Source organism: Drosophila melanogaster, chromosome X (genome assembly GCF_000001215.4).
Source record: "Drosophila melanogaster chromosome X".
NCBI classification, from domain to species: domain Eukaryota; kingdom Metazoa; phylum Arthropoda; class Insecta; order Diptera; family Drosophilidae; genus Drosophila; species Drosophila melanogaster.
Genome location: NC_004354.4, coordinates 3,997,487 through 4,011,055, shown reverse-complemented (window position 1 = coordinate 4,011,055; position 13,569 = coordinate 3,997,487). Strand labels below are relative to the sequence as shown.

The window sequence follows — 13,569 nt, the reverse complement described above, 5'->3', positions numbered from 1 at the left end:
AATATTTCTTTTAGCTTTGTTCGCAACTCAAAGGCCAATTACTGTTGTTTACTATTGATTTCGTTACTATGATAATATTTCTCCCAGTGCATTCGGTACAGAACAAGCGAAAGGCAACAACCCAAAACGAGAGGGCGACTTGGTCATGTGTCTTACGCTTAAGCGAATTATGAAGTGACCCAGTGCACATAAAAATTTATTGCCACGAAATAAAAATCAGCGTAAAAGTCCATCCAGGACGAAGGCAAATTTTCGGAGGGGGGGGGGGGGGTCTGGGGATGATTTAACTTGTTCAGAGATGGAATCAGCATGTGAAAAAAAAAAATAAATAAAAGAAGAAAAGATGAGCCGGTCGCCCTTCTGGTAAGTCCATTGAATCCCCTCCTCATGCCCGCCAGCAGCAAACGGACAGGGACAAGAAAGTCCTTTTAATCTTAACACATATCATCATGATAACAATTTGGTCACTTTAAGTGAGGCAAATATATTTATAAGCCTCATCCCTGTGTACAACGAGTACTCCATATCGCCAACATCTGTCCATCTTTATTGTTGTAGCTCTATCAAGGCGCCGTCGAATGGATGCCTTTTTTATGCTACAGTGAAGACTCGGTATTCATCGTATAAGGTAACAAAAAAAAAAAGTACGCCATTCTTGCAGAAATTTCGACTTCGACAGTACTCTAATATAAGAACGGAACTCAAGCCCGTTATCGCATTTAAGCGAGCTCCACTGTATCCACTGTATTTTTTATAAGCATTCTTATCCGGTTTCCCTTTTTTCTCTTTCTGCTTGAGTTGTTGTTGCTGTTGTATCTGCGGGGCTCATGTTTTTATTGTTGTTGATATTGCTGTCGTAGCTACTGATTTTCCTTCATTGTTGCTGTTGTTTGGTGTTTTAGTAAATTGAAGCAAAATGCGCTTTGATGTCCTTGTAACACGATGTCCACCCACTTGGCCACCGCCCCATTTTTTCTCCATGTGTAATCGTGCTTTATGTAGCGTTACGCACTCAACTTTCTTATCCACTCATGTGGTTATTTTTTTCTTTTTTTTTTTTGGCTTTCTTGCTGCCCGGAAACGAAATCATGTCCAGTGATTTTTTTATTAGTCCGTAATCTTTGGCCCTTCGAAAAGAAATGTTCATGTGTGCGCGGCGGGGATTGCGTGTGCAAATATTTGTAATTTTATTACGCACTCAAGCACTCATAAATAAACAATTACAGCAGTTTTGCGAAGGAAGCAAACCCACTACCTTCCCTTCCCATCAACAACCGCATTCCAATTGCCAATTATTTATAGTTATGTTTCCTATTAGTTGCAGCTAATGGCAACGGTCGCCAACCCTTAACATTCCACCCGACTTTGTTACCATCTAATCTTGGGGCATTTTTTGGCCCAAAACTGGCTAAAAACGAATTTCGTGTTTTGCATTTCGCCGCTGTCAAGCGAATAATTGTGGAAAGTGGATGGTGTTTTTTGGGCTAAAGTTAATTTTGAAAACGTTGGGGGGGGGGGTGTAGGTCTTTTCCGGAGGAGTGCACGAGTTCTGTCTGCACTGATTCAAAAGGTTTTTAACATGTCTGAGCACGCAACGTAATTTTAGTTTAATTGGGTAATTATGCGCATACAGAGCGACGCTTTCTTAGTTGTGTTTGTGCGATTTTCGCGAGGATATGAAATCGTGACTCGTGATCTAAGTTGCTTTTGTAGTTTTAGTTTACGTTTAATATGCACTTACGCAGAGGTGTTAACTATGTACCTTTCCAATGCTTAGATATTTGATTGCGAATATAGCTTTAAGAAAACCGTAATCGAGCTTAGACTTTGGATATATGATGAACTGCATTCGAGACGATAGCATGACCCACTCACGATGTCATCGCTAGATGTGGGAGGGGGTACATAGTATATAGGTAGCAAAGGCAGATACAAAATTTTAACAGTTTGTTTGCTCCGCATGCAAATGCAACCCAACCAGACGGCGGGGGGGTGGGTTTTTCTTGCGAGGGAGATAGTTGTTTCAGACGCCATAACTAACGGTAAGATGAATCCGCTAACGGTTCGCAGGTGGATTCGGTGGCACTAGGTATGGGAAAATTGGAGGCGAAATCGGTAACATTGGAATGGGGCAATCGTACAGGAGTACAGGATCCTTCTTGTGCAGTCACAATGTCAGCGGAAACGGAAGTGCATGCAGTTTCGTAAGGGGCGCACACAGAGGCGGAAGTTGTCGTTTTGGTGCAGGAAACCCACTCCAATGGGGGGGATTTACCAGAGAACTTGGCGCTACGCTTGGCTGACTTTCGCTTTAGCTTCTTGCTAATTTATGTGTGCACAAACAAACTCCTTCTCCTACTTATTTGCATATGTACATATGTATGTATGTACATATATGCAAACTTTAATTATGGCACAAGTAGCTCCATATAATATTGCGAAGAAATCGAGTCACACACATATCAAGAATATCCCGGCCAAAGACTCTTTAAGGAAACTCAAATTTTTGACCCCGAAAATTGGGCCAACAAGTTGGTGCGACAGAGATGGCGTGAGCACATCTAAACTTTGCCGCTCCCCCTCGCTCACTCTCTCGCTCGCACTCTCCATTCTGCCTGCTATGTTAGTGCTCTGTCTCTTTTCATTGTTATTATTTGCCGGCGCGAAAGTTTTAATTTTTATTATTAACTACGAAACTTTTGTCGAAAAGGCGCAAAACTTAAAAAAGGCGACAGACAGAAAGAGACAGAGTTAGGGCCGTGCGAAAGAGATGGTTAGATAGACAGCGGACAGACGGGGTAAAAAAGGGGTGAAGGGTAGGGCGGCCGGAGCGTCAAAGTTTTAAAGCAAAGTTTTTCGGCGCTTCCCCGATTTTCCCCGCCACACTTTTGGCCGCTTTAAACGCCCGTAAAGTATAACTTTGTTTTAGGTTTTTGGGGTTTTTGCCATATGAAAGCCGCTGCTGCTTCTGGTTCTTCTTCTAGCCACTTTAACTTGTTCTTCTTGTACTTGTTCCCGGTTCTTATTCTTAGACTTTACCCATAGCCCAAAAATCGGGCAAGGTCAGGGACAAGGCCTCCGTCAAGTTTTGGTTCAGTTTTCGGTTTGGTTTCGGTTTGCTTTGCTTTTGGCTCTCAACTTTCCCAAAGCTTCTTCATTTTGCTCCTCTTCTTCTTCTTCTTCTTCCTTGTATTCTTCTTCTTACCATTTAAGCCAGACATTTGCATGACATTAAAGAGAGCGGCACAGCGATTATGATTAAAATCGATTATCCCCTTGATAATAATAATTAAAGTGTCTGGACTGTGGCGAGACGCCGAATGAACGTTTTTTTTTTTTGGGCAGATACAAAAAACGATGGAGAGTTTAACAAGTTACGTTTGGTCTTATTTCATCTTTGTAATATAAAAAAAAAAGGTAAATAAGTAATAAAGAATTTACATTTAAAATAACTTTCGAACACACAACAATCATGTTTAAAATAGTCGGAGATACGTTTAAAGACAAGTTTTTGGCCACTTTTTTGGGGCCTGACCTTTTGGCCGGGCGGGCTCACGCACATTATTTATGCTGCATTTAACTTTGGTTGTGGCCAGAGAACCCCAGCCCACCATCCCTTTACCACCCGCCTGCTCCTGGGGCATGGGGCATGTGGCATGGGGCATGGGGCTTGTGGACTTGGGGGTGGTACTGCCACTGTTTTGCGGTCGAAATCCATGTTGGTCAGCTTTCTGGGCGTTGGAGGCACATAGACACAAATTAAGTAACACTTACAATGCAAACGGAGAATAGAGAGAGCCCCTTATTCAAATTCGCATTTCATTCCAGTTTGGGACGCACGCAGCGTGTGGTAAAAAAAGGGTGGCTGAAGACGGGGGGGGGGGGGGGGGGTGGCGTCAGCAAATGGGGGAAAAGGGGGCCTTTTTTCAGTGACCGAAAATTGAAAAACCGCCTGCAGTTGTGCGAAATGTTCAGGCGTGAAAACCTCGATTGAGGTTGCATGGCTTGGGTGTTTCCCCTGCCCCTCCAGCCGCACATTTTCCTCCGTAAGTCGCACTCATTTATAAAAGCCAAAGTGTAAATCTGCCTTGCTGCCTCATGTGTCTGGCATTTGTTTTTCCACACAAACACGCACATCAAATCCACTTGGCAAGCCCCCACATTTTCCACCGAACTTGTGTCTCGTTTTCTGGGATTCATTAACATTTTTTCCATTTGCGATTTTGCCGCCACACTTTTTTTTTTCTTTTTTTTTTAATGACATAAATCTCGTACATATGCACACACATTCGGTTGCCAATTTGAAATTATTACCAAAAGCCAGAGCAGCCAAAAACAATCTTCAGACAGGTGGTGCCGCATTCGAGTTGTTGTTGCTCTGGATTTTTATTCATTTGCATCTGCTTTGTTTTTTTGCCCCACCTTTTTTTTTCTGGCGAAAAAAAAAGTCAGGGGAAAGAAAAACCAAATTACCGCATTTGGAAAATAAATACTTAAGAAAAGCGCGGATTACGCACAGTGGCACAAACAAGGAGTTCAAGTAGTAGTTTAAGGACTTTATGTTTTGAAAATTTCCATTCTGCTTAATGCAATTTTCAAACATGTTTCCAAGCATTGGGATAGTACCATTGTGCCAGCGCACCTCTTCAAATAAAATCGAGTCTCGAAAAAGCGCAGATTTTATTGAGTTTCTTTCCAAGGATGTGTACTGGGTGTCTCAATGTGTTGGGTGGGTGCACAAGTGCTGTGGCAGTTACTTAAGTACCCCTTCCACTTTCTTCACGAGCACTGCCACCGCTTATCCCGCTGCTAAATTAATTCAAATTAATTCACTCGCGGCGCAGATGTTTCGGCTCAAATTTTATGCGCGAATCTCGTTTTACACCAAACCATTTGGCGGCCAAGGTGGAGTCAACAAATTCGGTTGGGGGAGTTCGCGTTTTGTAACGAGCTGCATTGAAAAACATTTTACCATTAAAGACTTTCTTTTATTTTAAGGTAAGGCGAGTTTAGGAAATAATTCAACTACAAATAGAGAGACCAAGAAGTTTAATAAACAAATGGCTCATGAATGTTATAAGCCTGTGTTGTATGATTTTTTTTCTATTCGGATCTCTTGCAACCACAAAACCCGCCTTTCTGGGAGGGGTTTTCGTCCTTTATTGGCCCACTATTGTTCCAATAAGCCAACACGCCCCGCGTCAACACCGAAAAATAGGAAAAACAATGGACACTGAGGGGAAATGCCGGGGAGAAAAGAATAAGAACCAGGACAAAGGACGAAAGGCGCAAAAGAAAAATTCCGTTGTTCCGAAATTGAACTTCAATTTCAATGAATGACGCAACAGAGGGGTGGTGATGGGTAGAAATGTGGCAACGAGTGGTAGCGAGAGTAGTAGTGGCAAATGCGTTAATTCCATTTTCTTAATTAAATGCACAAACAAAATCACGGAAATGAAAAATAAAATCCAAGTCTTTTACACTCAATGATTTGTTTTCATTAAAACAAGAAATTCTCATTAACAATGGCAATGACAGCGAACAGAAAATGGACTGTGGGGGTGTGGCCTTGAGGGGGTGGTTGGGTGGCTTGGACAGTTGGAGGGGGAAGGGGGGGGTGGTGTTGTAACCACCGATGGGCGAAGGCGAAGGCAAAACTCGCAAAGATTGCCTCGCTGCTTCATTGTCCATTGTCCTGCTTATCGCCATTGTGTTTATTGTTTTTATTTTTGGTACACTGCGAAAAATACCTGTGTTCTGAACAGGAATATTTCTGACTGAGTTGGCAAAAAGTTGACTCTTATTAAGTAGGTAACCTATGATTGTTCAAATATTAGCCATTGAAACGTTTTATAATGAAATTCACTTCGTTTTTCACTTTTTTTTTTGTTCCGTGTAATTTTCCGTTGTTGTCCCAAAAGCGCGCCACATTTTAATTGCCAGCAATTGTCGTTGGCGCAGCTGCTTTTGCTGGCCTGGTCCTTCGGCTGGCCTTAGTTATTATCCCCATTGTTGTTGCCCGGACCCCGTTCCCCTAAAGGAGCACCCTCCCCCCCCTCACCCACACGTTCTAACCCCACCCTTTTTTCTTGGCGAAAGCGTCAGAATTTATGACATACTTTTCAGCGCAATTGTTGGCGCGATTTACGTGCCTCTGCAGCCGCCAGCCCGCCCCCTTTTCCGTCACAGTTGGCGGCGGGTCAAGGGGCGGGGCCGCCTGGGCTTTTCCACTTTTCTACCATAACAATTAGCTCTTTGGCAGCTGCCGAGTCAATCAATAAAATCACAGGAATTTTCAACATTTACAATAGCATACACTTTGGGGCAGCTTAATTGTAGTTGATTTCTCAACTGAAATGATTGTCGAGGAAACGTTGTAGAAAAGTAATTTACTTTAGGCCGTGAAATTCTAGCATATAGTATTTGCAAAAATACTATATACAAAAAGATTGAGATAGATATGATTTGTTGTCCACTAAGCTGAAATTCCAATAATCCCTCATGCAACGAGCGATCACGGCGATTGTTTTTCAATTGTCAAATTTTTAAGCTTTAATTTTATCAGCCCCAAACTCTATCTCCCTTTCACCGTGTCCCACTCTCTGCCTCTCTGTCTACCCGATTGTTTCCCATTCGTTTTACCCTCTCCACACTGCAATTTGCACTCAACCACTGCAGAAAAGAAATGCGAGGCAAAAAAAAAAAAAAAAAGTGGAAAGAAAGCCAGGACTGCGAAGAGAACTAAAAAAAAAAAAATACCGCTAATCGCACAAAATGGCGGCCAACACGCCCGAGAAGAAAGCAGAGGAAGAGAGAAGAAAGAGGGGCTAGAGCGAGATGGCCAGCTTCTTTTTTCCTATTCTCTTTTCTTTTCATTTCCTTTTTTTTAGTTCTTTGTATGCTGCTCTTTGCTGTCGACGTCGCTGCTGCCGCCTTGGCTTTTTCTTCTTCCCTTTTTTTATTTTTTTTTTTTTTGATACGGCTTTTTGTGCACTTTCTGGTTTTCCCATTTTCCCATTTTCCCGTTGCCGTGGCAATGGACCCGCCTTCTTTTTCTGGCCTCGCCTATCGCAACGTTGGAACTTTCGGGCCATTCGCCTGCAGCATGCAGTCCAGAGAGAGAGGGGTGCATGCCGTCAGACAGAGACGGCAACTGCGTCTGCAGTTCGTTCTCTCTTTCGATGGCTCTGTCTGCATGCAATGCGCTTTCCCTCTCGCTCGCTGTCGCTTTCTGTGGGGGCACAGCTGCCTCTCTCTTTCTCTTTCTCTCCGAGTTTCCTCCCACTGGCTGCACTTCTCCATCTCACACTTTCTCCCCCTTTCTCTTCTCTGCATTTCATTTAGCTCTTGTATGTGTGGGCATCGCATTTTTGTTGCTAGTTTATTTGATGCTTTTGTTGCGCTCTGCTCGGCTTTAAATTTGATTTCCTCTACAGCATTTAATGCTCCACACACACATGCATGCAAAAGGCACACGTGCACACGAAAAAACACACCTATACGTGATGCATATGCATGTATGTATGTATAGGTGCACGGCAAAAAATAGTTTTGCTGCATATATGAGTAATAATCACAACATCTTCAGCATACTTTGCCTATTAAGATATTTCGCATTTCAGAATAAACTATTTGAAGACTACATGGCGTATGCGCAATATTTCGACTATTTTATATTGTTAGCCTACGCTATTGATCATGAAACTTTTCTCTCAGTGCCCTGTGTATCTACGCCAGACCTCAATTAGACCCTGCCTCTCGACCTCCTCCTGTGGCAGGATAAATAATTTGCAACTCATTTCGTAGATGGTTTTTATGAATTGCCGTGCAATTTTTAATGAAATTTATCGCGCTTATCTGGGCGCATTAATCAAAACCATTGGAATGGGCATTATCAGAGCCGCGACCTCCAACAATAACAAAACAAGCGGCTTTTCAGATTGAAGGTGGGCGAATATATCCGGAACAGACTGTTGCTCGCCCCTGACGGAGGTCGCTAATTTAAACCAAATGAATTGGCACATTTTTCACTTTTACCACTCCGCTCCCGCTCGACGGCAACTGGAGCCCAAATGAGCAGCGGGAATCTTTGGGCCAAAATCTGAACCCAGAATCCGAATCCACAACTGAAATATATAACCTCAAGCCGAAGCTAGGGCTGAACCTGAACCTCAAGGAGCAGACAATGCCGCGTAGTCACTTAATCCATAGCAGGGGCGATAAAAATCTCGAAAATCCAACTTAAGTGTTTGGTAATTTATCTGCCCCCCAAACTTCCTGTTTTCTTACTGTGTAGCCATAGTATACGCGACACTTTTTTCAGCGCTTAAACGTTGAGGGATCCCATACCACTTCCCATTCAGTCGTCAGTCATCGCACATCGCACCGCAGGTTGCCCCCCCCGACCACAAATAAACCACCCAAAAGCACTTCCCCAACCATAGCGCACCACCACACAGCCACTTCCGGTGGCATCAGCTCGTTGTCAGTCATTTTGAGTTTGGCTTTCGATGAAATGATAAATGATGAAAAATGTTGCCAAAGATTTAAAATTATCCCAGAGAGCAGAGTCAACAGCAAATCGAGGGGGAAGGGGTGCGCGGTTTATTCGGCTTCTCTGGTCCTTTTCGGTCCTTTCCAACAAAATGAGCTTGCAAATACGGCAAATACAGCAAATACTGAAATGAGATAATACTTCAGCCCCATTCCAGTCTAAAGGATGCTCACTCCACATCTGCTGGTACTTTAAATTACAAGCAGCTGAGACAGAATTGCCAAGGACAATGGCTGAAATTGAAAAACTAAAGCTGACTATCCGAAATGAAATATGAAATAAAACGTATTTAATATTGGGCATACTTCATGATACTATTAGCGAAATTAAATTAACTGCCCCACCCCAATGTATTATATATGAATGCTTTTAGTGATTTTACTTTAGAAATCCATTAAAATTTTTGCGAAAACTATTTGGCGTTCGAATTTCATATTTCATATTTCCGACACCCCCACTTGGATTTTTGAGTCGCTCATTGTTTGCACGCATTTGCCGGACTGGCGTCAGCGTGGAGTGGTTTGGATTGGAGTGGACAGAGGATCCTGGCTCCCGTTGGTCCTGATGGCCAGCAACCCTTGCCTGTATACAACATCCCCGTGTCGAGCCCCATCCGAACCCCCAATATGATTTCAACAGTTTTTCAATTGAGCAAACTGAACGCAAATGAGAAAATTGCTTTCTTATAGTTTTTGCACGCTGACTGGCTGGCTGGCTGCACTGAAAAAAAAAAAAATAAGTCTGCGAAGCCAACTCATTTTGCAATCGAAAGTATATTGTCCAGGGGAAAATTGTATACAATTTATGTGTAAGATTTTTAAGTTTTATTCCCAATAAAATTCGAATCATGTTTAAAAGACAACAGAGCATTGTTTTTTTTTTTTTTCGGTGTTCCAAAAATGTTCAACCAACCCGGGAACTAACTGTCGAATCAGTCGAATCCGTTCAGCCACCACCTCGGGCGGCCAAAATGGAAAGGGTTTGGCGTAGGGTTGGTGCGCAGGAGGGAATTCGAAGTTTTAAATAGCCATTAGCGAAAACGCTTATTAAAAATTTACATTTCATTCCACTTTACAGCTGAGCGAGCCAGGAGATGAGTTCAGTTCTGGGCAAAATTCAATTCCACACCAGGCAGCATCTAAAATCCAGAAGGAAGAATCCATCCCCTTTCCCCAGCCATCGTCCGGTGAATGTCCTTCAGTCTTTAGCCTGCAGGTCCGCCCACTTCCACTTCCTGCCGCTGATGGGGTTAAAATTTCTGTTGTTGGATCTTTAGGTGTTCATGCCAAGTTAATTTAATAATAAAACTGAAATTTAATTCATTTGCGGATAGGCCAGGCCAAGTCCGGTCCATTTTGTTGAGTGAAAAGGTGGGGGCGAGGGGGGGAGCTGGGGAGCAAAGCAAAACTCCTCGGGGATAAAACCGACGAGCCAGGTCGCTGCCCAACTCGAACCCAATCTAAATTGGCGCCTCAGCTTCAGTCTCGGCGTCTTTTCACTCGTTTTTAATAATATTTTCCAGTTATCTGACCTTTTTCTTCTCGCTAACTGTTGGCCAGCACTGAAACTGGCTACATTTTCAATTGCCAACGGGCAAATGACGTAAAAGAAAGGGTGCCAAGCGAAGACTCCCCTACGATGCACTTGGCAAAACAATCCGATGAGTTTTTTGAAATATTTGCCTAAAAATAAGTAGTAAGCATTGCACATTCGCTGACATATCAAATAAATCTCTGAATATTTATGTAAAATCGCATTCAATCGTCTTTTGACTTTGCAAAAACCAAAAAAAAAATGGTTTTATTAATTGGATCCCTATTTTTCTATGTGCACCTCGTTTAATTGCGAGCCAAAGGAGCTCCATAAAGGCCAAAACAACTTGCGTTGGGATACACTTAAGAGCGCTTTAAGCGAACCAAAACCCTGTTTTGCCTGTCGTCTTGCATAAATTTTGGCTCTCGCAGCACTTGCAGCCAAATTGAATTGCGTAAAACTAACCGCCGAATGCGCGCCGCACAATTAAGGTTGAGGTTTTATAGCCGCGCTCCTGTCGATGGGTGAAAACCGACTACCCACTACCCACTACCCACTATCCTCCATCAACCATCCACCATTCCCACCATCCAATTCCGCTAAAATCGTTGCCGGGAAAGTCCCCGAAAAACGCCCTGCCTCTCGGGGATCTGCGGGTGGCAGCTGTCAGTGCGTTAGTCAGTCGCTGTCAGTTCTCGGTGCCCCGGTCCCCGTTTCGTTTCGGTTCAGTTCGGTTTTGGTTTGGTTTGGTTTGGTTTGGTTTGGTTAGCTGGCGGGGACAACATCCAAGGCCAGTGCAAGCCATCTCTCAAATAGCAAAACAAAAAAAAAACATACTACATAAACATGTACACCTTGTGTGCACGCCAACCAGATCGGTGAGCAGCCAAATAAGATTCCAAATGCGAAAGCATAAAACATATTCTACCCCAGCATATTACACACAACCGCATTCCCGGAAGGGCAAAGGTGAGTTAGTTAGCTCGAGCACACGTATGTTTGGACATATGCAGGATGCAACCAAATGCCATTCAGTTGCTGCCATGGGGATTCGAAGCACTGGGTACTCAGGATTAAATGTAATAAGTTAGATAAATCATTAACTAATAGTTATCCTTTTAAGTGGCATGACAGCCATAGAATATGCTATAATATATGTTTCGCACTTTCGTCATTATATACGATATTGGAACTTAAAAATTCATACAATATTTAATTCTAATATGTTAGTTTTCTTTTCAAAAGTCGACACCGCTCCCTTGGCCTGGATGGGTTTTGAAAAAGCCACAGCAACTAGCAGGAGCGTCAGGACAACGACCAGGACAAGGACAAGAACTAGAAGAGGAAGTGGAAATGGAAGGAGCTGCCGAGGCGACGTAGCAAACGCTTTTTGGCCGCACAACAAAATTTGATTTGTATTTCTGTGGTTTACCTTTGCCCCCGCCTCGTCTCGCCGCACTACCCATTTACCATTTTCCGTTTTCATTTCTCGACTGGATGGGAGGTAATCGAGAAACGGGAATGGGTATCACTGGCTGGGCATAGTGGTGTCAGTAGTGTCAGTGGCACCTGGACGCGGCTGCTGCTGTCGTAGATGCTGAGGTTAAAATGTAAAATGCACAGAATGGATTGTGCGGCTAACCGGAACAATTAAGGAATTTTCCCCGGACCCGGACCCGAGCCCAGTACCAAACCAGAACTGTCCTCACGGAGCTGCAGTTACCAAATTACGAATGCCACATGGAACTGTCTGCCCCATTTGTCCAGGCCACCGTCGCATTGCCCCCATTCCATCGAACATCCGAGGCTGCTTCTCGAAAATGATTAAGTAGATTGCAATGACTAAATTCTGGCCAAGAAGACGACAGGCTGATGACACGACAACAGGACAGCGAAGATGTTCGAGGCGATGGAATGGAAAGTAAGTATATAAGTACACAGAGAAACCAGATAGCATGTATGGGGATATATATATTAAAATAGCAAATCCAAAAGGGATCAATGAAATGTTTCAAAATCAGCTAATGAATAAAAAACTTAAAAATTATATATACATAATATAATTATAATATATATTTGATCGTTTCTCTGCGTGTTGGTGCTGAATGCCTTGTCCTGTTGGCTTTTGTTTCTTGGCCAAATATGTCTTGCATACGAAATTTCCATAAGCCCGGCGATGGCTTCTCCACTTTTGCCCCGGCCATTTCATCGATATCAGTCCAGGAGAACTGAACTGCAACTCTGGTAGTTTTTGGAGTGGTAGTGCCGCGGTGGCCAAGAGTTTTACGTGTCTACCTCAACGACGTTGACGTTGGCACGGAAATAATTGAAAATACGTGTTTGGGTTTTTGCGGACAGCGGCATTTGCTTGCCAGCAAAAACAACAACAAGGAGTGGGTGGACCTGGCTAAAAGGGACCGTTCCCAGCCGATCCAATTTCCATCCGCTTTGGGCCAAAAGCGACTTGGCCACATTTCTGTTTGACAAATTTCACTTCAGCCACGGCCCGGGCATAATAAATTTCGTAATTTCTTCAAATGAATTTTGAAAATCAACAAAAATAGCATAAGGCTCTTGCGATTGATGATGATGATGATGGGGTTGGGGGTTGGGGGGGGGGGGGGGAGGGTCTTAGGTTAGGTTAGTATGGCCATTATCGAAATGAGCCAACAATTTGTGACTAGCAGACCAAAAGGCGGGCCACATGGCTCCCTATTTTCTTTGGAAATTGAAACTTTCGATGGAAATTCAAAAACAATCGATGCAAAATTGACCTGCTGATGGATATTAATGGGTTTGCTATAAATCAAATGGTAAACATGTCGCATTGCCAATCGAAATTACAGCCAAAAACAATACTTAGTCCATCTTCGCCAACAGTTAGTATTTAAACTGTATTTAAGTTCGAGTGTTCTCTACATTTTTGTAATAATATCAAGTGCTCTTTTAAAGTCATTGACTCGTTCGACTTGAGAGTCACGAACCATCGAATTGCGGCAAAAATTTTAATTACCACAGAAGCGACAGAAAAACCGGGAATAGGAGTAGGGAAAAACTCTTTTGGATGGAAATTAGCTGGCAGGGAAAATCAATTAGCTGCCTACGAAAAAATCCACATAGAAATAAAAATAGCAAGATAAACAAAGGCTCCGGCTTTTCAAATGATGAGATGTGAGGCAATGGTATGGGATGGGATGGAATGGGATGGGATGTGGGGTGGGTGGTTTTCAATGTGGCCCGGCTCTTAAATCAATAAATCATCTGCAAGCAAATTAGTTGGGTGACTGTTGTGGGTGAATCAAAACAAAAAAAACAAAAAAAGGGGTGGTGGGTCAAAATACCGACCATTAGTCTTGCTTGGACACGGCTCGACCCAAGTTGTCCTTGCCAGCTCTCTTACCCTCAAGATTTTTATTCCTTTTCTGGCCGATTCGCAGGCTAAAACCACGTGATTGGCTTTTAGAAATTATATCCCCGCCCGG

General features: G+C 43.2%; 1 long non-coding RNA gene across 1 annotated transcript; it reads left to right on the top strand.

Moving 5' to 3' along the window:
* Positions 1 to 9,448: 9,448 nt before the first annotated feature.
* Positions 9,449 to 9,846, top strand: lncRNA:CR43298 (long non-coding RNA:CR43298). The gene is made up of 2 exons (NR_047752.1): positions 9,449 to 9,549; positions 9,632 to 9,846. It is a non-coding gene; the product is annotated as a long non-coding RNA:CR43298 (long non-coding RNA).
* The last annotated feature ends 3,723 nt before the right edge of the window (positions 9,847 to 13,569 follow it).